At 43.5% G+C, this 24,498-nt stretch overlaps 1 long non-coding RNA gene across 1 annotated transcript in view; it reads right to left on the bottom strand.

Moving 5' to 3' along the window:
* The window catches only part of LOC130126860 (uncharacterized), a 46,291-nt gene that overhangs the window by 10,527 nt on the left and 11,266 nt on the right, over positions 1-24,498 (bottom strand). The window contains exon 2 of the long non-coding RNA XR_008811743.1: positions 19,355-19,423. This is a non-coding gene — a long non-coding RNA (uncharacterized LOC130126860). The remainder of the gene's footprint in view (positions 1-19,354; positions 19,424-24,498) is intronic.

The following is a 24,498-nucleotide window of genomic DNA, read 5'->3' as shown; positions in this document are numbered from 1 at the left end:
CCGACAGGCAGCTTTTGAAAGATGAACGTAGGAGTCAGAGGATGATAAATGCAGACAGAGAGACTAAAAGAGGAAAGGAAAAACTAAAAGAGGCTGGGGAGGAAGAGAGAGAGAGAAAGAAATACACTGAATATATAGAATATACACTACCGTTCAAAAGTTTGGGATCACCCAAACAATTTTGTGTTTTCCATGAAAAGTCACACTTATTCACCACCATATGTTGTGAAATGAATAGAAAATAGAGTCAAGACATTGACAAGGTTAGAAATAATGATTTGTATTTGAAATAAGATTTTTTTTACATCAAACTTTGCTTTCGTCAAAGAATCCTCCATTTGCAGCAATTACAGCATTGCAGACCTTTGGCATTCTAGCTGTTAATTTGTTGAGGTAATCTGGAGAAATTGCACCCCACGCTTCCAGAAGCAGCTCCCACAAGTTGGATTGGTTGGATGGGCACTTCTTGCGTACCATACAGTCAAGCTGCTCCCACAACAGCTCAATGGGGTTCAGATCTTGTGACTGCGCTGGCCACTCCATTACCGATAGAATACCAGCTGCCTGCTTCTGCTCTAAATAGTTCTTGCACAATTTGGAGGTGTGTTTAGGGTCATTGTCCTGTTGTAGGATGAAATTGGCTCCAATCAAGCGCTGTCCACTGGGTATGGCATGGCGTTGCAAAATGGAGTGATAGCCTTCCTTATTCAGAATCCCTTTTACCCTGTACAAATCTCCCACCTTACCAGCACCAAAGCAACCCCAGACCATCACATTACCTCCACCATGCTTAACAGATGGCGTCAGGCATTCTTCCAGCATCTTTTCATTTGTTCTGCGTCTCACAAACGTTCTTCTTTGTGATCCAAACACCTCAAACTTGGATTCATCCGTCCACAACACTTTTTTCCAGTCTTCCTCTGTCCAATGTCTGTGTTCTTTTGCCCATCTTAATCTTTTTCTTTTATTGGTCAGTCTCAGATATGGCTTTTTCTTTGCCACTCTGCCCTGAAGCCCAGAATCCCGCAGCCGCCTCTTCACTGTAGATGTTGACACTGGTGTTTTGCGGGTACTATTTAATGAAGATGCCAGTTGGGGACCTGTGAGGCGTCTGTTTCTCAAACTAGAGACTCTAATGTACTTATCTTCTTGCTCAGTTGTGCAACGCGGCCTCCCACTTCTTTTTCTACTCTGGTTAGAGCCTGTTTGTGCTGTCCTCTGAAGGGAGTAGTACACACCGGTGTAGGAAATCTTCAATTTCTTAGCAATTTCTCGCATGGAATAGCCTTCATTTCTAAGAACAAGAATAGACTGTCGAGTTTCAGATGAAAGTTCTCTTTTTCTGGCCATTTTGAGCGTTTAATTGACCCCACAAATGTGATGCTCCAGAAACTCAATCTGCTCAAAGGAAGGTCAGTTTTGTAGCTTCTGTAACAAGCTCAACTGTTTTCAGATGTGTGAACATGATTGCACAAGGGTTTTCTAATCATCAATTAGCCTTCTGAGCCAATGAGCAAACACATTGTACCATTAGAACACTGGAGTGATAGTTGCTTGAAATGGGCCTCTATACACCTATGTAGATATTGCACCAAAAACCAGACATTTGCAGCTAGAATAGTCATTTACCACATTAGCAATGTATAGAGTGTATTTCTTTAAAGTTAAGACTAGTTTAAAGTTATCTTCATTGAAAAGTACAGTGCTTTTCCTTCAAAAATATGGACATTTCAATGTGATCCCAAACTTTTGAACGGTAGTATATAACATTCATATACTGCTTTGTTACATTCATGTTGACTGTGCATTGGTAATTGAAGCAAAGTGAATTTTGAGAGAGAGAGAGAGAGAGAGAGAGAGAGAGAGAGAGAGAGAGAGAGAGAGAGAGAGAGAGAGAGAGATTGAATTCTGTCTCGAGTCAACAACACCAAAAGTGTTTGGAAGTAAAAACTCTGTTGAAGAGGTACTCCCCCCCCCCATCTCTCTCTCACGCTCACACACGAACATACACACCAAGGTTACAATCATACACCATATCATTAGGGCCTTAGCCACTCTCTTCCTGCCTGCCTGCTGCCTTCAGTACATTCTGTTCCCTCCATGAAAGAGGGAAGGAAAGAAAGAAAAAAAGAAAAAAGTTCACCCCCCTTTTCTTGCACTTGACGTTACTTTGGAACGTGTAGCTTGACGTTCCTCTACCTCATAAATGGTAGTTAATATAGGGCCCGAGTCCAATGACAATGCCTTAACCACATCTACATGTAGGGATCTTTTTGCCAGTTTGCATATGATGTATGTATGTGACAAAGACAGTGTGTGTGTGTGTGTGTGTGTGTGTGTGTGTGTGTGTGTGTGTGTGTGTGTGTGTGTGTGTGTGTGTGTGTGTGCGTGCTTCAGCAGGGTATGGGACTACAGTGGATGGATGCTGGCACAGCAGTGAAAGCCACAAGATGGTGGAGACCTGATGCTTGGCCTGCATTTTTTCCCCTTTTTTCCAAGAAAGAGAAAACCGGCATCCCATAATGTTCGGTTTGTCGTTTCCTGAGCTGTCATGTAACTTTTTTTTCCCCTCCCTTTCTTTCACCCTCTCTGTTTTGCGCCGCTTCTGGAAAAATTACACAGACGCGTAAGGCAGTGTGGCATTTGAGCAGGATAATGGCCGAGCAGCTCCGGACCTGTAGCCTGTTGGTGTATATATTAAAAAAAAAAAAAAACCCAAAACATACAAATTGAAACAGGACACCAATACCTCCCCTCTTTGCTTTTCCTCTTTAAGATTTTCGGGAGAAATGACTGCTTACAGCGTAAGTAACGAAATGTGGTGAAGCAGCGGTAAACAAAATGTCGTTTCGAGAAGAAAAATAGATTTGTTTAGGCGAGAGGACGTGGAAGTTAACCGCAACACCGCTGTAAATACAACGCACACCATGTCTCCATGTCAGGGCAACATCACTCACTGCTACGATTTTACAAACAAGCATAAACACACTTTTTCCTGTTTTGTTTTTTTTTCACTCTCCTCTTTTTGTTAATCCTCAGCTCCATCATCCCTCTTGAATGCAAAGCAAATAGTATTATCCAGACATGCTAAACGATATATTTTGACACATTCGGTCAACTGACAAGTGGCACTTATGCTCCAATCCTGTGCCAGGATGCAGATGAGTGGAGTTTTTGATTAGGGGCTCCGAAATTTGCTCACATTGCTGCCCGCGTTGTCCGGACTGGAAGGATCACAGCGTCAGCCGCAGGGCAGTGATGTCCAATACTGAAATCACAGAGCACACAAGCCTTTCAGCTCCATCTCGGTTTGGATTTGCAGTGTTTTTGGAAAGCGCCTGAACACATTCTGGTTTTACTAAGAACAAGCTGCTCTCTTTGGTCTCAACGTGACCGTTCAAGCCGTCACAAAACCAAAACGAGAGAGAGAGAGAGAGAGAGAGAGAGAGAGAGAGAGAGAGAGAGAGAGAGAGAGAGAGAGAGAGAGAGAGAGAGAGAGAGAGAGAGAGAGAGAGAGACGGAGAGAAAGAGAAAAGATGAAGACAGATAGGAGTTTAAATGAAAAGGGCCAAAATAAGGGCAGTGTTGTGTGTGAGCTGAGACTAGTATTTGGTTTCGTCTTCGTTCGACCTTGGTCAAATCTTGTTTGTGAATTCATCCCTGCGTCTATTTTAAACTAATCTGTAGCAGGCGATGGGAGCGGGGTTCAATATGTCAGAGCAATAGAAAACACCAGGTAACTTGGAAGTCAGAGAAAAGTAAACTAAGCAGACTTAAAAGTGCTTACTTGAAAGTGCTGCTTGAGAGCCAGAAAACTACAACCTCCACCCATCTTGAACTCAAGTGGGTTATAACAAACACTAAATATCATTTACAGAGTTTGTTTGATGTGGTCTGGATATAATTAGACTTGCTGGCAGGTGGGCTTTATGTTTCTGGAGCAAAACACTGTAATTTCCATGATGTTGTAATGAGGAAAATGTCTAGAAACATCTATGGTCCAGCCATAGACCAGGGCCTTCACATCCTCTCCTCCCTCCCTTAGCATGCGCACCGAACCATCATCCCTCACTCTTTTGCCATCTTTTTCATTCCCCTCTTCTTTAATAGTTTCTAAATGAGTGTTTCTTTTTTTTTTTTTGAACCCCCCAATTGTACATGATCAATTACCCACTCTTCCGAGCCATCCCGGTTGCTGCTCCACCCCCTCTGCCGATTCGGGTAGGACTGCAGACTACCACGTCTCCTCAGATACATGTGGAGTCGCCAGCTGCTTCTTTTCACCTGACAGTCAGGACTTTCGCCAGGAGGACGTAGCGCATGGGAGGATCCCGCTATTCTCCCCCAGTTCCCCCTCTCCCCTGAACAGGCGCCCCGACCGGCCAGAGGAGGCGCTATTGTAGCAACACATACCCACATCCGGCTTCCCACCCGCAGATATCGCCAATTGTGTCTGTAGGGATGCCCAACCAAGCCAGAGGTAACATGGGGATTCGAACTAGCAATCCCTCTGTTGGTAAGCAACGGAACAGACAGCCACACCGCCTGGCTCACTCTCTCTTTTTTTTTTTATTCCTCTCTTCTTTAATACAGTTTCTAAATCAGTGTATCTTTTGACCTTTCTACAAACTCTTCTTTCTTATCCCATTTCAACGCCGCTGTATCTTCGAAACTCAATTCACACAAAAACTTAATGTCTGTTAAGTTGGGTTTAGATTGTCAAACCCAAAACATTAACCCTCCCCAGACTTCTTGTGATTTCGCCTTTACAATTAACGTCTTGGGTGAAAATCTGAACCCGGTTTTTGGCTTTGAGGCTCTGCCAGAAAGAGTGTCTTCTTTCCTTCCCCCAGCCTCAACCCGGTCTGCCCTCCCCTCCCGTGTGTGTCTGCATCTACAGTCTTGTTACTGGGGCTTCTAACAGGCCCCTCGCCTCTGTTGCCTCTGTACGACAGGACAAATATCATCAACGTGAGGGGGAGGGGGCTGCTGAAGGCAGAGACTGCTAAAATGACAAGACAAGTGATGGGAAAGGGAATTTGATGGTAGGGTGGGAGATAGGGAGACAGACCAACAGTGAGAGAACAGATAAAAACCCGCAAGCATAGAGCCCGTCCTGTCAACTCTCATGACAGATACATCCCGATTCAATATCACAATGATATCTTGATGCCGATTCAGTACATACATATACATACATACAGTTTCAGCCGTTGCGGTCAGGCAGACGCCTCTGCAGTCACAAGGCCACCACAGAGAGACTCAGGAGTTTCTTTCCCCAGGCCATAAGGACACTAAACACCACATAACAATAATAACTTACACTGTGTATACCGTGTATACATTACTAAGAACTGTTGCTACTGACACTCTCCCTCTGACAAGTCAATGCCTTTTGCACAATGCATATGTGTGTGTGTGTATACTCTTCTTTATATATATATATTTATAAAATTCCTTCATAAAGACTATATGCACATTTTTAAATTATTTGTATATTATATAGATATTTATATTGGAGTATACCTTCTGCCTTTTGTATACTCCCCAGATTTTTAAATTTTATTCCTATCGACTTGTGTTCTACTTCCATTTTGTTGCACAATTTTGGAGTTTGCCAGTAAGTGTTTCACAGGTCATTGTGCCTGTATGTTGTAGTATGTGAAAAATTGACCTTTGAATCTTGAATCTATTGCAATGTTTCAATTATCACGATTATGAATACCGCAATTCAATATTACGATTGTGTTAAGGTCCCATGCTCTTAGCTACATTAAAATGTGAAAACTGCAATAATCAAAAAAAAAGAAAAAGAAAAAAGTACGGCAACATGCATTAAGCTCCATGTGTTACAAAAGCTTAAAAACATGAGTATGCTTCCCAAAGTAAGCGTTCAAACAATTCAAATTCAAACAGTCAGAGATGTAGAAGTGATCAGATTAAACCCTTCACAGCATTTGTACATTGTGCTTCACTGTTGCCATTCTGGGAATCTGCTGCGATATCAAAATTATCGTGACTTAGAATTGCGATTTTGCACTGAATCGACTCTCCCCACCCCTAATTCTTCACTAGTGTGCTCATGCAAAGACCCAGTTTTTGACCTTCTCTATTTATGATGTTACTGAAGAGATGACTCTCAACAGGCTGGATGGTCATAGGCTCCTCTGAGCCATCCGGCTCTGCGCCTGATCCTGGCAGCTGGACAGGAAACTATATTAGAGCATGTTTATCAGAAAACAGCACTGCATGGCACACAGGATTACACACACCACACACTGTGGCTGTGTATGTGTGTTGTTAGATGCTCTATTTAAAACAGCAGCATCTGAAAATACTAGCCAGTCACTTTCAAGCTTGTCCAAGCGTCATGGCAGAAGAAGGAGCAGAGGGAGGTCTGAGGGTCTCAACGCAGTTGGCCTCATCGTGATGAGGGACAGAATGTCACACAATGTGGTCATAATCATATGCCCCAATCCGATTTGATAGCTCGGCACCGGGGCTGATCAAGGATCACTTTAATTGAATGTCATCGGCTCTATTCAGCCCAACCAAATTCTGATCCATTGTTTATTGTACCCCATAGTGCGCCGTCTACACCAGCTGTCATGTAAGTGTGGGAAGCTGGCTTTACCCACCACTTGCAGCGGTGAGGCACACGTTTTGAAAAAAAAGTCATAAAAATCAAAGGGGCTAAAATGTCTGCAGTGTGGTAATTCTTCAAATTGGAAGATGAAAGCAGCCAAAAATCACTTGTAACGTCGTCAATGACAGTGTTTTTACAGGGCGGCAGTAACCAAGCTACCTTCAACAAGAATAATATGATATGGCGCTTAAAAAGAAATCATTTGAAGGAACACAAGTAGGTCACACAATCTTTGGAGAGTCCTCTCTTTTGGTCAATGTTTTTATATTTGTAAGAGTTATTAAGAGATATGTACTTTATTATAGTTTGTTTTGTTAAGAAAGATTTATGAAACACATTAATGGATGGCTATGATGCTATTTTTTCCTTTACGCAGAGCAATTGTCAAGCATGTCTTGATTAAACTGGATTGCTTTTACTAACTTTAATGCACTTGAAGTGTGCACCAAGCGGTTGTGTTATGCAGAAAAATATGAATTCTGGTTCAGGAATCAGTATTAGCAGATAATTGTTAATAAATGACGCAGATCAGGGGCAAAAAAAAAACAAACAAAAAAACAAACAAACAACAACTTGACCAGGACATCCCTAATAATAATGTGATATTCTATTGGTCTCTGCAGGGAAATAGTCTTGACACCCCCACATACACACACACACACACACACACACACACTACGGCATATGCCATGTCATATCGTATGCATCGGAAGCTACTGGCATGAAGGAAATCACAGCTGGTGTGAAACTGAGGGGGACCAAAGTGTCCTTGGAACTGTCAAGGCCCAGTTGCTGTGTGAAGGGTGTTACCCTTGGTCAAATCTCTCTCTCTCGCTCTCTCTCTTTCTCTCTCTCGCTCTCTCTGCCTCCCTCCCTCCCCACACCTCCTGCTGGAAAACCCTTCCTTTCATCCTTAAATGTTAGAAGGTCGACTCGACTCGGCTATCCTTTCTGGGGGGGGGGGGTCCTTCAGTCAAGCGAAATAAAAAACAGGAGGTATTGACAATACACTGCACTCAACTTCACATCCAACTGTCACCCATGCACCCACCAACACATCCTCAGCAGACATTGACATGAACGTCTGCGCATACGCACACACACGCACGCACGCACACGCACACACACACCCTCCTCACCCTGATGCTCATACAAACTGACCCACCTCAGGGCACATATTAAAAACAAATACAGTATGAGAGAGCCAAGGCGCCCACCCATTATGCATATTTTTTTGAGGACGTGAGGAACGTTATGTTACAGTGGTTTGATTCCACTTGTGTATTTACAGTAAGTATAAGTATAACCCTGCTCCATCTTTTTCTTCACCTGCTGCTAAAACGATCAAACTCAACCAAATCACACACAGTGCCTCCAAAACCATTGGCCTCCCCAACCCCACCCAACCTTTCAGACCTCAACAGAGAAGCCACCTCACAGAAATCCTCCACCTCAATCCAATCCCACCTATCAGGTCGCAACGACAGGTTGATACAGCCTGGGGAAAAAAAACCTGGTTTTGGAAGATATTTTGTACCCTCTGCCATGAAATGAAGCACCCGGGTGAAAGTCTTTGCCGATGTGTATAGATAAGAGTGGAGAAGTGAGCAGAGTAACATTAGGGGGCCTAAGAAGAGAAAAATCCCATTAATTTTCCCCATAGACAATGGCAGGTGACTGGTTGCTCGAGCGTCTCTGACAGCTGGATGGTCGTGAAGCTCTTCCAATTGAATCATCAGTGTAAACAACTAGAAAGTGCGCTGAGAAAATTCATTAAAAGAAGTCAAAGATACAACAATGTGTACATAACATAAGTCAACTACAAGTCCCAATGTAATGTGTATTGCGTTTAAGAAACGTCCAATTACCAAGCTTAAAATTCTGTTGCCTGCTCTGATTTTTGGATGAAATAATTCAGCCATAATTTTAATCAATTCAATTCAATTCCGGGCTAGCCACTCCCCACCCACTGGTTCCCCTAAAACACCAAAACACATACAGTAAATGTACACATACCCATACAAATATCTATACATAATTAATATGCACCTACACATTACAGATAAATTATTTTCATATCTCAAGTATAATTAAAAGCAAGAGCAAGTTGTTTGAAGAAAGGTAATAAGAGATGCCTTAAAGTGATGAAAGGAAGTAATAGATCTAATTGAACTGGGCAGGTTGTTCCAACTAGATGGAGCTTTACATTTAAAGATTAATGATTCAGTATACTCAAAACAACTGCTTTGCCCATCACTACCACAAAGTGGAGCATTTGTATAAGAAACCCGTATGTCAGACATGCTTTTCATAAGATAAGATGTTCTTTATTAATCGTCGTGGCGAAATTCACCCATTTAACCCATCCCAACACAAACACTGGAAGCAGTGGGGGCACCCATATAGCTAGGACCAGTGCGGGGACCAACTCCAATTCTTCTTGCCATGCCTTGTTCAGGGGCAGCAATAGGAGTATTAACCTAACATGTATGTCTTTTTGATGCTGGGAGAAAACCGGAGCACCCGGCGGAAACCCAGGCAGACATGGGGAGAACATGCAAACTCTACACAGAAAGGACGTGGGACGGCCTGGGGTTCGAACCCAGGGCCTTCTTGCTATGAGGCAACAGTGTTAATCATTGGGCCAAACATGCTGACGTAATCAAAGCCCTAATCAAAAATGTAATCAAGTAATCCTTGACATTGTAACTATAATCTAATTACACATTTTTCAAATGTAATTTGGGCTAATTATAGTTACTTATTTTTTGTACTCCGATTACGTAATCTCGATTATATGCAATCGGTCACTACCCAATCCTGAGTATATGCCTATATGCAAGTATGTATGAAGGTGAACTTGTGTTTTGGTGTACAAGCTGTTGCCTCTACCCATCTACTTGAAATGACAAATCTTCATTTTAATGAATTATTCTAGGCTTTAGCACTATGGGAGAGGAAAATCCTTAGATGGTGTCCTACTCTACCTTTAGATAACATCATTCCTTTGTACGACTTACAGCAGTCGGAGAGAGAGGGCAAAAAGAAGAGGGAGAGGGGGGGGGATAAGAGGGCGATGAATGAATTGACATTCAGACAAAATCCCATAACTACTTAGAGAAAACTTTGATGTCACCTCTTATCAATGCTAGATATCCCACATTTAGCAATGTCCTAGCATGGTGGTTCCCTGAACATTTAGCATTACTGTGACTTTTCTTTTACCTTTTATAAGTTGTTTCATTTGACTGATTCACGGAGGATTTGGCCTTTGTTCAGGCTACAGCCAATGAAGTAATGTTGCCCATCACGCCCCTTCGCACAAACCTAAATATTTGTTCCTTTGTAGCTCCATGACTGGAAAGTCTGTGACGCTTAATGCTCACTGCCTTTCTTTTAAAAACTATTTACAAGACAAAATTACAATTACTCAAACACGAGATGAACACAAACAGGTTTGAACAGCATTCATGCGCATACAGTTCAAACAAACACATGCACATGTTGAAAGAGACTCCTTCCCAGTGTGGCCACATACTGCATGCATGAGGACGGCAAGATGTGTGTGTTTGTGTTTGTGAGTACCTGGGCATACTCATGCACTTCAGGACTACTACAACACACTATGTATGTGACAATATCCGTATTTTTTCTGTTAATGCACCAAACTTCCATGAGCTATTTCCCAACTCTACTCTGGTATGTCATCTGCTTGCTGCTTCCTGGGCTTGGGGGATCAGAGGTCACTCACACTGTAAGCAAAGCATGCAACGCCCCCCAAACACATACATGTACACACACTAGATAACACCATATCACGAGGTCAGATAGGAGAAATCTGAAATCAATGTGGACTGAGCTTATTCTAGAATTTTCTTTTTGTTAGCACTGATTAACAATATAAACTTGAAATGACCAATATGATGAATAATCTTATGACTTGGCAGATCAACACAAGCATCGATAAATAGATAGAAAATAAATGAAAAAGAAAATATATAAACAAATTAACATTTGTCACCTTAGGCAATTGCAATTTACAGACAAGAATCAATATAGAAAATTGGTTTGCTACCAAGCTTACAGAGGTCCCGTATACAACTGTGCATAGTTTGTGTGTGTGTGTGTGTGTGTGTGTGTGTGTGTGTGTGTGTGTGTGTGTGTGTGTGTGTGTGTGTGTGTGTGTGTGTGTGTGTGCGTGTGTGTTTCATCCCACTATCTTGTGGGGTGAAGCTGTGGAAAGTCCCTATTATGAAAGAGCAGAGAGGAAGAAAGCCAGGCAGGATTCGTTGTTAGTCACATTTAACAGCTGTGACTAACAAACTCATCCCACAAATAACATCCGCCACAGGCCAACATGATTAATGTGAATGTTATATTAATAATTTTTTTGTCTCTGACTTGAAGGTGTTTTAGCTCGACTGACTCATTTAAACTTGAAAAATACACAGGAGGTGAGAGGGAGAGAGAAACAGGATGACACAAGACATGAACCTGACACATAACCATGCAACTGTCAATCTATTTATAGCTTGAAATTTATGTTCTTTTAATGAAATTAGTCAGCTAGAGTTTTCAGCTAAATACTGAGAGCTACAATCCTGCAGATTTACACACACAAATTTCACGAAATGGGGAAGGTGCTGACACAACAGCACTGGCGACTCAGTGCCATTTCAAGTGGATCTGTGGGATTTTACAGCAGTAAAATACCACTGCTGTTGCCAGTATCACCAAAAGGTGCCCGTAAGTCAGCCAAAGACAATGATCTCCAGGTATGTGATTTGAAAACTTGCACAGCTAACCTTTAACTCATTGAAGAGGACAGGATGATGAGAACAATGTGACGTTATTTACCTTCATAGAACAAAATATTCTTTTGCTTGCCCCCCACCCCACATGGTCTCTCTCACCATGAGGACTAGGGGTGTCACGATCTCGAATCTAAATCGAAGATTGATCGAAATGAGCTTTCGAACTTCAAAATCAAAGCGGCATCAGCGATTCTCCAAGTATTTTTTTTTCTCTCCAACCCTGCCTACTGGAAGAAAAAACAACAACAACACATCGAGCATAGCTTTAAGCATAGCTTTAATCTACGCTTACCAGTAGCCTGCAGCTGAACCTTTCGAGACACCATGGCCACTGCCGGAGTCAGAGATGATGGAGAAACAACAGAACTGGAAAATCCTCCTGCTTCCCTGAAGTCACCGATGTGGCAACATGTTGCCTTCCGCTAAGTTATGTCAATGGGCACGGTGGCCCAGTGGTTAGCGCTGTCGCCTCACAGCAAGAAGGTCCTGGGTTCGAACCCCGGGGTTATCCAACCTTGAGGGGTCATCCCAGGTCGTCTCTGTGTGGAGTTTGCATGTTCTGCCCGTGTCTACGGTGGGTTTTCTCCGGGTGCTCCAGTTTCCCCCACCATCAAAAAGCCATGCATGTTAGGGTTAATACTCCCCGTCTGTGCCCCTGACCAAGGCAGTGGAAGAAGAACTGGAGTTGGTCCCCAGGCGCTGCACGGCAGCTGCCCACTGCTCTTAGCTACACAGCTAGGATGGGTTAAATGTAGAGCATTATTTCCCCACAGGGATTAATAAAGTATATCAATAATAAAATCAAAAATCAAAAACAACGAACGCATTGGTGACAGAAAAAGTATAGTTTGTAAGCTATGCTAAACACAGGCACCATATACCACCTCAGGCAACACAGCGAAAATCGACTGGTGAAATAAGTTGTGGTACATTAAAAAATATGGCGCTTCAGACTTGACACCATGTAGATGATCTTTTGAAAGAAGAATCTGAAAATGTAAATGACAAGTGTCAGGGCATAAAACCAATGATCTGCTGGTCTTTATAGGTCAAGACTCGGTGGCGTTGCCGTCAGTGCTGGAAAAAAATGTTTAAATCAAAAATCGAATCGAATTGTGACCTTAAAAATCGAAAGTCAAATTGAGTCGTGGATTTGGAGAATCATGACACCCCTAACGAGGACGCCAAATAAACTAAACACAAAAACAACCTTTTTACTGCCTTACAAATGCAGAGGAAGAAAAAAAATGTGCCTCTTTAGCAACAGTGCGTTAACAGGTAGCTGTTAGCGGTCGGGACAACATTATCTAGTATCTCGGTATCACACCTACACAGCTGTTCAAATACAGGACCTGGGCATCAGCAGATGTCAGTTAAAATGCTTATATAACCAAATGAGTCAATGAGTGCCCAGAAAAGTAGCATGTATATGTGTGGGTATATGTGCGTGTTCTCATGATGACCAGGAAATGTGTCTGTGTCACCATTTCACACTGATAAGTGAACATAACAACATGAAAACATGATGGCTCTTGTCGAACTCAATACTGGTGACCACGAAGGACTAACGAAAGCTGATAAGAGCGTTAACTGTGTTTGCACGCGCACCCATGTGTGTGTGTGTGGGTGTTTTTGGTAAATAAATGAGTCTACTAGGGCAGAGAGAGAGCGAGAGCGAGAGAGCGAGAAAGAGCGAGGGAGTGAGAGAGATGCCCTCACTGTGTCACGGGGGCATGCCAGTAACTCCAGCTTGGCAACTTGCTGATTACTTTGGTCCACTGTAAACAAAAGCGAACCGCTTACAAAACAAATCAGGAGAAAAACGTCGCCCATTCGCGCCTTTCTCCTCTCATTTCCCGTACGAGACAAGATGACCGATGTTCGTTGGTTAAATGACCACTCACCGACAACATTTAAGCTTAACCTCAAGTTCACTCTCTACAACATCAAATAAAAAAACAAAAAAACAAACTCCGATCAATTAATTTTTTTCTATTCAAGTCTAATAACAGAGAGCCCACCACCAAAGATAAAAAGGTCATGTGATAAACTGCACATGGGCTATGATAATTTCATTTCAAAATTAGATTTTGACCATTTGAGAAAGATTTGACCCGTACTGCTGTGAAAGGACTAATGGTATGAAAGTAGAGCTGAATGATGGAGATACATTGTAATATTTATTTATTTTTGGTTATGTATATGTGCATTGCAATATTAAAGAATAAAAAGGAGGTAAACAATTTCAGCATATATATATACACTACCGTTCAAAAGTTTGGGATCACATTGAAATGTCCATATTTTTGAAAGAAAAGTACTGTGCTTTTCAATGAAGATAACTTTAAACTAGTCTTAACTTTAAAGAAATACACTCTATACATTGCTAATGTGGTAAATGACTATTCTAGCTGCAAATGTCTGGTTTTTGGTGCAATATCTACATAGGTGTATAGAGGCCCATTTCAAGCAACTATCACTCCAGTGTTCTAATGGTACAATGTGTTTGCTCATTGGCTCAGAAGGCTAATTGATGATTAGAAAACCCTTGTGCAATCATGTTCACACATCTGAAAACAGTTGAGCTTGTTACAGAAGCTACAAAACTGACCTTCCTTTGAGCAGATTGAGTTTCTGGAGCATCACATTTGTGGGGTCAATTAAACGCTCAAAATGGCCAGAAAAAGAGAACTTTCATCTGAAACTCGACAGTCTATTCTTGTTCTTAGAAATGAAGGCTATTCCATGCGAGAAATTGCTAAGAAATTGGAAGATTTCCTACACCGGTGTGTACTACTCCCTTCAGAGGACAGCACAAACAGACTCTAACCAGAGTAGAAAAAGAAGTGGGAGGCCGCGTTGCACAACTGAGCAAGAAGATAAGGACATTAGAGTCTCTAGTTTGAGAAACAGACGCCTCACAGGTCCCCAACTGGCATCTTCATTAAATAGTACCCGCAAAACACCAGTGTCAACATCTACAGTGAAGAGGCGGCTGCAGGATTCTGGGCTTCAGGGCAGAGTGGCAAAGAAAAAGCCATATCTGAGACTGACCAATAAAAGAAAAAGATTAAGATGGGCAAAAGAACACAGACATTGGACAGAGGAAGACTGGAAAAAAGTGTTGTGGACGGATGAATCCAAGTTTGAGGTGTTTGGATCACAAAGAAGAACGTTTGTGAGACGCAGAACAAATGAAAAGATGCTGGAAGAATGCCTGACGCCATCTGTTAAGCATGGTGGAGGTAATGTGATGGTCTGGGGTTGCGTTGGTGCTGGTAAGGTGGGAGATTTGTACAGGGTAAAAGGGATTCTGAATAAGGAAGGCTATCACTCCATTTTGCAACGCCATGCCATACCCAGTGGACAGCGCTTGATTGGAGCCAATTTCATCCTACAACAGGACAATGACCCTAAACACACCTCCAAATTGTGCAAGAACTATTTAGAGCAGAAGCAGGCAGCTGGTATTCTATCGGTAATGGAGTGGCCAGCGCAGTCACCAGATCTGAACCCCATTGAGCTGTTGTGGGAGCAGCTTGACCGTATGGTACGCAAGAAGTGCCCATCCAACCAATCCAACTTGTGGGAGCTGCTTCTGGAAGCGTGGGGTGCAATTTCTCCAGATTACCTCAACAAATTAACAGCTAGAATGCCAAAGGTCTGCAATGTTGTAATTGCTGCAAATGGAGGATTCTTTGACGAAAGCAAAGTTTGATGTAAAAAAAATCTTATTTCAAATACAAATCATTATTTCTAACCTTGTCAATGTCTTGACTCTATTTTCTATTCATTTCACAACATATGGTGGTGAATAAGTGTGACTTTTCATGGAAAACACAAAATTGTTTGGGTGATCCCAAACTTTTGAACGGTAGTGTATATATATAGATAGATAGATAGATAGATAGATAGATAGATAGATAGATAGATAGATAGATAGATAGATATAGATGCACACACACATACATACAGCTTTTACATTTCTAAGCTCCATCTGCAAAAGAATCGAACAGTCTAGCAATGATTAGGCCTGGGGTGATTTTAAATGGGGGAATAGGACAGCTGTCCATGAGGTCATTAAATCAAACTCAATTATATTATTTGTCACATGCGCTAAATTATTGTTCATTGACAGTAGTCATAATGAGGCAGACCTTGTTAAGATTTTCTTTTCCTATCCAGGAAACAAGAGATTTCACCTAACATGACTGATGGGCCCCATTTGCCTTACAACACATCCTCTGCAATGTGCATGTGTATGATGTGATGTAGATCCTGAAACGATGTACTGTCCAGACCTACACGAGACTAAGACTCACTGCTGCTGAAGTTAGTGACGTTTGAAGCTATTAGTTAGCATATAAAAAGCAATGTCATTCACTTTAATAACTAGCAACCTTTACTTACAAAGAGGAACCATTCGAAGTTGTACAATCTACTTTACCTGTCCTTTTGTGTTTTCCCCCCAGTTTACATGTGTTGCATTCCATCACACCCGCAGTAATACACACCATACAACAGGTAATTCTGAACAAGAAATACCAATATATCAAATAGACGTTCACACCATACTTCAAGACATATACATAAGCTGCACTCAAAAACACCCATGACTAGAAATGATTTCACCATTAATATTAATTAAGTAGGGCGTCCAGGTGGCGTAGCGGTCTATTCCATTGCCTACTAACACAGGGATCATCGGTTCAAATGAATCCCCATGTTACCTCCGGCTTAGTCAGGCATCCCTACAGACACAACTGTGTCGTGGTCACTGCACTAGCGCCTCCTCTGGTCGGTCGGGGCGCCTGTTCGGGGGGTGGGGGTGGGGGGAATAGCGTGATTCTCCCACGCGCTATGCCCCCCTAGCGAAACTCCTCACTGTCAGGTGAAAAGAAGCGGCTGGTGACTCCATGCGTATCGGAGGAGGCATGTGGTAGTCTGCAGCCCTCCCTGGATCAGCAGAAGGGGTGGAGCAGCGATCAGGGTGGCTTGGAAGAGTGGGGTAATTGGCCATGTACAATTGAGGAGAAAAGGCGGGGGGGGGGGATCCAAAAAAAAAAAAAAGAAAACAAGAAAAAAGTATTGGCTAAATTTGAAGCCAGAATGTTCTGCTCAATTACATGAGGATATATTTGGCAACCCTGTATCCTCAATAATATTGGCAAATAAATGTCAATAGTGTATACAAACAGACCAGCGAATGGAAAACATTTTCGTTGCTGACGTTTGAAATTTGTTGAATGGATGACAAAAAAATAAAGACTCGACACAAGCCCCTTATTCAGTAAGGAAATTCCTCTTGTGTGATGTTGCTTAAATAATACCATCACTAACACCTTTATAATATAAAGGTGGGCTATAGGCTACTAGTGAATGGTGAGTAGTCTTACAAGCTAGCTCACCATGGCCAAGCCCACCACTCCTCATGAAGTCATAGCAGTCAAGGTCATTGTGACTCCACCTCTCCTTCCTCCCTAAGCGCCCACTCTTCCTCATCACTCATCGCCAACTCCCATCCCCCTTTAACGTGACCTCCACCTCTCCACATCCCCTCAACCCACACCACCATCTCAGCTACATGAAGTCCATTTCCTTTTTTTATCCTGTCTTCTTCCCCCTCTCATTGTCTCTACCTCTCTCTCCCTCCCCATCTCCCTCTTCCTCCATGCCCTCCTTGCACGCCATATAACCCTCCCCCATTGTGACAAAGAAAAGAGACAGGGGCTGATCAGTGACTAACAATGATCGATTGGGCATTCAACACCCCCCCCCCCACACACACACAGAGACTTCATTTAAAGACACTTCAAATGCTCTTAACACACAGCCCTTCACCCTTTGCTTGGCTGCTTGGGATCCGACTCATTCATCGCTCTCACATCCTTCTGGAGTGCACATGCATGCGTGCACACAGAAAGTGCAAACACACACACACACACACACACACACACACACACACACACACACACACACACACACACACACACACACACACACACACACACACACACTGCCTGTTTTGCAGTGCCTCGTCAGCCTGCGCTTTGGCATCAGGAGACTGAGCCTGCTGGGCCTGAATGGAGAACTCAGTGGCTCTCTCATGAGAAAGGGTAAGAGATGGAGAGAGAGAGAGAGAGAGAGAGAGAGCCTGAGAGATGGAAAGAGCAAGAGAGAAAGAGAGGAGTGGGAGAGGAAGAGCTTAAATGGCGCAAATGCTCCATAGTGAGCGAAAAGTGAGCAATAATAAGCACTGGGAGAAAAGGACAGACCGACAGAAAATGACAAACAGAGTGAGCAGGAGAGCACAAGAGAAAGCGCGATAATAGAGAAAGAGATGGAGTGAGATGGGCAATGACTCCACAGAATGTGGAGCAGGTATCTGCCAGAGTGGATTACTGCAGCAGGAATGCAGCATCGGCTGGAGGAGAGAGGTAGAGAGGGAGGGAGGGAGAGAGAAAGAACAAGCAGTAGCTGTAAGACAAATGATAAAGAGCTACATGAGGAGTGAGAGGGGGTAGGAGGTGGGGAATGGAAGAGTAGTCTAGTGGACAGTGAGAACATCCCGTAACCTTTAAGTCACAGGCTTGACATTCAATCAACAAATGAGGTGTCCGTCAACCAACATACGTCCCATCAAAGCATCCTTGAGCAAGACATCGAGTGAACTGTGATTCCCTCTGTGATCATATCAGCTACGTGCCTGACATTTAAATGTTGCGGATGAGTTAAGTGGGGACGATTTTAAGAGTTTAAAACCAGGTATAGTCATGAGTTGAACATACCCGCTGCTCTCATATTCCTCGCCACATGCGGACAAGGTTGACATGCACATTAATGCTCTTCGAGCAATTCAGTTTTGATCTGGTGCATGCAAACGCCCCTTTACAAAAATGGTCAAGTCCATCAACCGGTTATATATATTATATATACTATATACTATATATATATATATATATATATATATATATATATAACTAAACATGAGACCGCCAATATACCATGAATAATCAGGGTACAAATCCATGCAAAAAACCTTATCTCAGCTATTGGTCAGAATTCAGATACAAATTCAAACTTAAAATTTAAATTCAAAATTTAAAGATTTAAATTCAGAGAAATTAAGGCGTGTAAGGAACACCCTAAACCAAATATCAACTCAAGTTGAAATGTGGACAGCGGTACTCTGAAATATCGAGTGCGTCACTGGATTCACAGAAAATCTGTGCATCATCCATAGATTGACCTTAAACTGTTTCTCAGTACAGAGAGCCGAGAAGAGTCGACCGATAAACAAGACAGTGACATGTCTCATATCTTTACTACTGTTGAGTGACTTATCGCCGATAAACACACACACACACACACGCACACGCACATGCACATGCACACGCAGCAGTCTCAAGCTGATCCAAGTCATCAGACTGTGTGTGTGTGTGTGTGTGTGTGTGTGTGTGTGTGTGTGTGTGTGTGTGTGTGTGTGTGTGTGTGAGACTACTGTGCAACCTCAGGGTACAGGGAAGGAAGCGCGGCGCCGGCTATAGTGCCCTACAGGAAGCAGCTTCACAAAGAGTAGAGGAGGGGAGAAAGGAGAAGAGGAGGGATTTGGAAGAAAAGGAGGGCAACGAAGGAGAGGAAGAAAAAAAGAGTAGGAGGACAGAGGGGTAGAAAGGCAGAGGAAGAGGAAGAGGAAGAGAAGGGAGTTGGAAGAGGCAGAGGGCCTTGGAATCCGGAGCTTTCCCAGTGCTCTGAATCCACTTCCTCTGCTTAGCTGAACAGCCAGATAAGTACATGCACACACAAACTCGTGTTTGTCCTCACAAGTAGCTAGACAAAAAGAAACCGCAAAGAAACAACTGAATTCAAACATGTACAGGGAGGCATAACTTACATCCTATGGAAGCATCCTCTTGTCTTGCGCATGGCACCTTAATCATCTCTTCCCAAATAGGACTCCATCCTGTGTAAAAACGCCACAAACACACATGGGCACAGACAAAAAACACACACAACACACACACACACACACACACACACACACACACACACACACACACACACACACACACACACACACAGTTAGCACTGGTGGACTTGGGAGTCATAGTAATCATAATGTCAGGGCACACACTCCATGCCATCCTTTCATCATTGTTATGCTTGGCAGTTGGCAAGGCCCATGTCCGCGAATGGCCTGACAATGCCGTCACTGTGGGGGAGATCGTTCACAGTAACACTAACGGGCTGAGATGAGCTAACTGCTCAGATATGGGACGCATTCTGAGGCTTTGCAATAGGCTCATGCATGAGCAGACAAGCAGTTTTGGCTGCGACAACACAAGGCCCTATTCAGTGCTATCTGGCTAAGGCTCCGCGGAGGCATCTCCATCAGCCTTAGTGTACACATATGCACATATACACGCAAGTGTGCCTGCGCACAAACACACATATCATTATCGTAATACTCATCACTATCTTCATCATTGTATGAACTTTCACCCTTCGGCATGCGCGAACATGCACGTATGTGCGTGCGCGCGCGCGCGCACACACACACACACACACACACACACACACACACACACACACACACACACACACACACATCCATACAAAGAGCAATACAGACTTGGAGCATTCCATTACAGTAGCATTCCATATGTTTGGTTAAGCAGAGAGAATCCAGATTTAAGACTGAAGTCTGGACTGAATTTACAGGACGAGAGAGGGAAATGCATGGAGAGGGGTTGGAGGGGAGGGCGGCTGTGTGCTGATAGAAGAGAACATTCCTGTGAACTGTGCAACAGGAAGAAAAGATATGGAGCTGTTCAAGGCTGCATCTTTGTGATGTAAGGCAGGACACCAAAGACAAGCGAGAAAGGATTTTATGAGGTGAATCAAGAAACGTTTCCGGTCACCTCTGATCTGAAAAGTCTTCTCAGCCATTTACATTAACAATTTTGGTCCAGCTGGTTAGCCGATGCTCTTATCAAGAGCGATCGCGTCTTGTTAAGATTTACTTTGACCATGCACATTGCTGATGATGTGCACAAATGTGCTGTCACAAGCATCAAAATCTTAGACCTCCCATCTTGCAGGACGGATTCTATAATCACTAAGATCACTAAACACACACACACACACACACACACACACACACACACACACACACACACACACACACACACACACACACACACATTTCATCAATCATCCCCTCTATTACCCTTTCTCCAAGTCTCTCCTCTTACAACATCTATTCTTATTCCCTACCAGTGCCCACCTTAGTCAGGAGAAAGCCTTGTTGCTCTGTGCTTACAGACATCATATCGGGTTCATCTGGGCAGCATAACACAACATAAACAGTCACACAGATTATGCTGAATCATCTCACACATGCCTACTGCAAAGCAAAAGGGATTAGCCCATTGTTTCATTTCTGACTAGCATAAGGCATTATTCCAATGAGGAGGCGGAGCCAGCTAAACAGGCAGCTTCCCAAAAGTTGCTTTCTATACCCAAAGTATACAACTTCATGTCATCTATAATAATCACTTTGATTACAAAAAAAAGAAGACGAAGCAATTTTCTAAATCCGGTCTGACACATTCCTACAGATCCTGCCGGGAGACACCAAATGCCCTAGCGACCAGCGACCACATGTTTGTGAATGTGTTTGTATGTGTTGTGTGGGGCTGGGTGGGAGACATCCAGTCAGACGGTTCGCTTCAACCAGTGACCAAACGAAACTGGAAACAGCTGTCTCCCTCGCGCTCCCTTCTCTTTCCCCTCACGCACATGGCGTGTTGAGTCAGGGACCCGCTGTTACTCAGCAGAAACACAGAGATTCTGTATGGTCCCGTGGAGAATTTGTGGCGCTTGACGCGTAGTTGGAAGGAGTCGGGGTGAAAATCACCCAAAAGTGTGAAGGTTCAAATTTATCGTAACACGCTTTACACTCACGCTAATGTTACTTTAGTTTGTTTAATTGGACGCTGCACAATTAAGAGCAGATGTGATTTGTTGAAAATAATTTTCCTTAAGTGCCGTAAACAAGTTCAAAGGACTATTTCACCCCTTACTGAGTGACCCAATTTTGCCTCTTTGACGTCAAAAACAACATGGGAGATAAAGAAAAGGGAAACTGTCCCAAGCAGCATATCCTGCCCTCTCACACATCTGTCTGAGCGACCAAAATACTTTCATACTACACCCTTGAAAGGATGAATCATCTTGCAACACATCCGTGAATCTAGTTCAGTTCACTCCACATTCACAGAACACCCCCCCCCTTTTTCGCCCCAATTGTATCCGACCAATGACCCCACTCTTCTGAGCCGTCCCGGTCGCAGCTCCACCCCCTCTGCCGATCCGGTGAGGGCTGCAGACTACCACATACTTCCTCCGACACGTGGAGTCGCCAGGCGCTTCTTTTCACTTGACAGTGAGGAGTTTCGCCAGGGAGACGTAGCGTGTGGCAGGATCACGCTATTCCCCTCAGTTCCCCTCCCTCCCAGAACAGGCTCCCCGACCGACCAGAGGAGGCGCTAGTGCAGCGACCAGGGCACTTACCCACATCCGGCTTCCCACCCGCAGACACGGCCAATTGTGTCTGTAGGGATACCTGACCAAGCCAGAGGCAACACGGGGATTCGAACCGGAGATCCCCGTGTTGGTAGGCAAAGGAATAGACCGCCACGCTATCCGGATGCCCCTTCACAGAACTTTTCAACTCCACACACATTACTCATGCGCCATAAGGCTCAAAACCTGTCCCACGCATTTTCATCCTTTTCATCGTGACCATCTCACGGATTGTTGTTTCTCTGCCTTGCCGAGCTCTCTACGGTGCAACCTGCTGCACGCCACGTTGGCTGACTGCGCATATAAAAAAGCAACCTATCACTATGTGCAGAGTCCAAAGTCCATTGCAAGTCCTACACTATCCTCCTGCACTGAATGCGAGGCCCTGCCGTCCCTGTACCGTGTGTTGTGAAGCTAGTTGTTAGGCGTTGCTTGTGTTGCTATATAATGTAGACAAGCCATATTCCTATAAAGTTATTGTACTTGTGACATATATCTCGAGTCAGCATGTTTCCACCAAATGTAGCCCGAGTTGAAACACAACAGAAGTTCACGTTAAGGCACACAGATGTGTTGATAAATTGAGAAATCCCTTTTAAGAGGGGCTCCTAACTCCTTTTTCAGGCGTTTTACACATTTTATCGTGTAATGTCTGGCCACAAATATGCCTCTATTGCACAGAGAATGGAAGGGTGCTGATAAGTTATCTTAGTGTACGTTTCTGAGCACTTCAGATGAGGGGCTCCAAATGCATATTTCATATGTGAGGCTGCACAGTCATCAGACATATATACACGAGCACGTATACACACACACACTTCTGCACATTAAACACAAACAGTCCTCTCTGGCATACAGCCTCAAATGATATATCTTAGCTAAATGTTGGCCCAAGTGGTACCGAGAGCACTGAGAAAGACTAGAATTTTTCTCTGGAGAACAGGCCAAGCAAGCAAACACACACACACACACACATGCACACACAGACACACACACACGGTATTTCTTTCTCTGTAATTCTAAATCCAACTGAAAGCTCAGTGTTTATAACAAAATACCTTCAACTTTGTAATTTTTTCCCCACTGCAAACCTTATAGCGCACAACTACTTTCCAGATGTTAAGCATGTTAAGTGCAATACATAACAGTCTTCGTGACAATCTGTTACATTAACATAACTCTCATGTAGGGAACTTCTTTGTGTCTGCCCATTAATCCCAACCAATAGAAATATTTCATGGCAAAATGGATGCATTCCCATCCAGACTTGGGGGGGGGGCAGTCACAGATGAAACCGAAAGAAGGGGACTGCGGTGAGTGAAACGAGGAGGGAAAATGCGGGAAGAGAGAGATCATGTTCAATTTCCTCAACTAGGGAACATTTCAAGGCCCTGGAACTCCGCGCCGGGTTCCTCTAGCCAGGCGGGCCTCGTTTGCATGGGAGCCCATTTCCTGTAAGTGATTAGCAGAGGGGATACTGTGTGTGAATGTGTGTGTGTGTACGCTGGGGGTTGCAGTTCGGAGAGGTCTGGGGTTGTTTTGTCTGGTAGGGGTGGAAAGGAATGCCCAAATCAAACACAGTGAACAGGATGCCGAGAAAGAGAGTCAGAGAGAGGTGGGGGGGATGTATAGAAAGAGAGGAAGAGAAAAAAGACAAAGAGAAGAGAGGACAGAAACAGTTTATATACACATACAGACTGAGAGAGAGAGAGAGAGAGAGAGAGAGAGAGAGAGAGAGAGAGAGAGAGAGAGAGAGAGAGAAGGAATGAGGGATGGGAGGAAAAATACCAGAGAAGAATGAAACATGAGATTGATTTCTCTTTTGCTGCCGCTTAACACTGAACAACATACCTATTGCTGGTATTTGCATTCCAGCAGGGAGGCGAGGTGGAGTAAGAATGTTGTCCTGACACCGACAAACCGTCAGATGAAAAAAACCATCCACCTCATTAATTTCATCTTAACCTGCACAACCTGTTCTAATGTCTTTTGGCCCTTGAGTCGTCTTATGTTGCACAGATGAAAGCAAATATTTTGCTCACTACTGCTTGTGAGAGACTAAATGGGTACAGAAGTGGATTGAAGGACTGAGTCACTGTACTCTTTTACTGTCAGCCGCCCTTTAGATGTGGTCACTTTATCAACAACTTGCACACTTGCAAACGCACAAAAATTTTAGCATAAGTCAGGGTTGATAACACAAATACCATTCTTTAGGTTGGCAAACATGGTCTTAACTGCAACCCACTGTTTATGATGGCAAGTGAACAAAGGTCCAAGTGTATCCTGGGAAAACAAGGAAGACCATGAACTATTCTTGAGCCTCTGTGAGAAAAGCAGCTTTGATGACCCAGACCAAAGCATTCTGGAATCAGTTAAGCAGATGTGCTGCCTGACAAGCAGATGTGTCTGACAAGCTGACCCATTCACTGCAGCACAAAACCTTTAAGG

The sequence above is a fragment of the Lampris incognitus genome, chromosome 16 (genome assembly GCF_029633865.1).
Source record: "Lampris incognitus isolate fLamInc1 chromosome 16, fLamInc1.hap2, whole genome shotgun sequence".
Classification (NCBI taxonomy): domain Eukaryota; kingdom Metazoa; phylum Chordata; class Actinopteri; order Lampriformes; family Lampridae; genus Lampris; species Lampris incognitus.
This window is presented reverse-complemented; position numbering and strand designations above follow the sequence as displayed.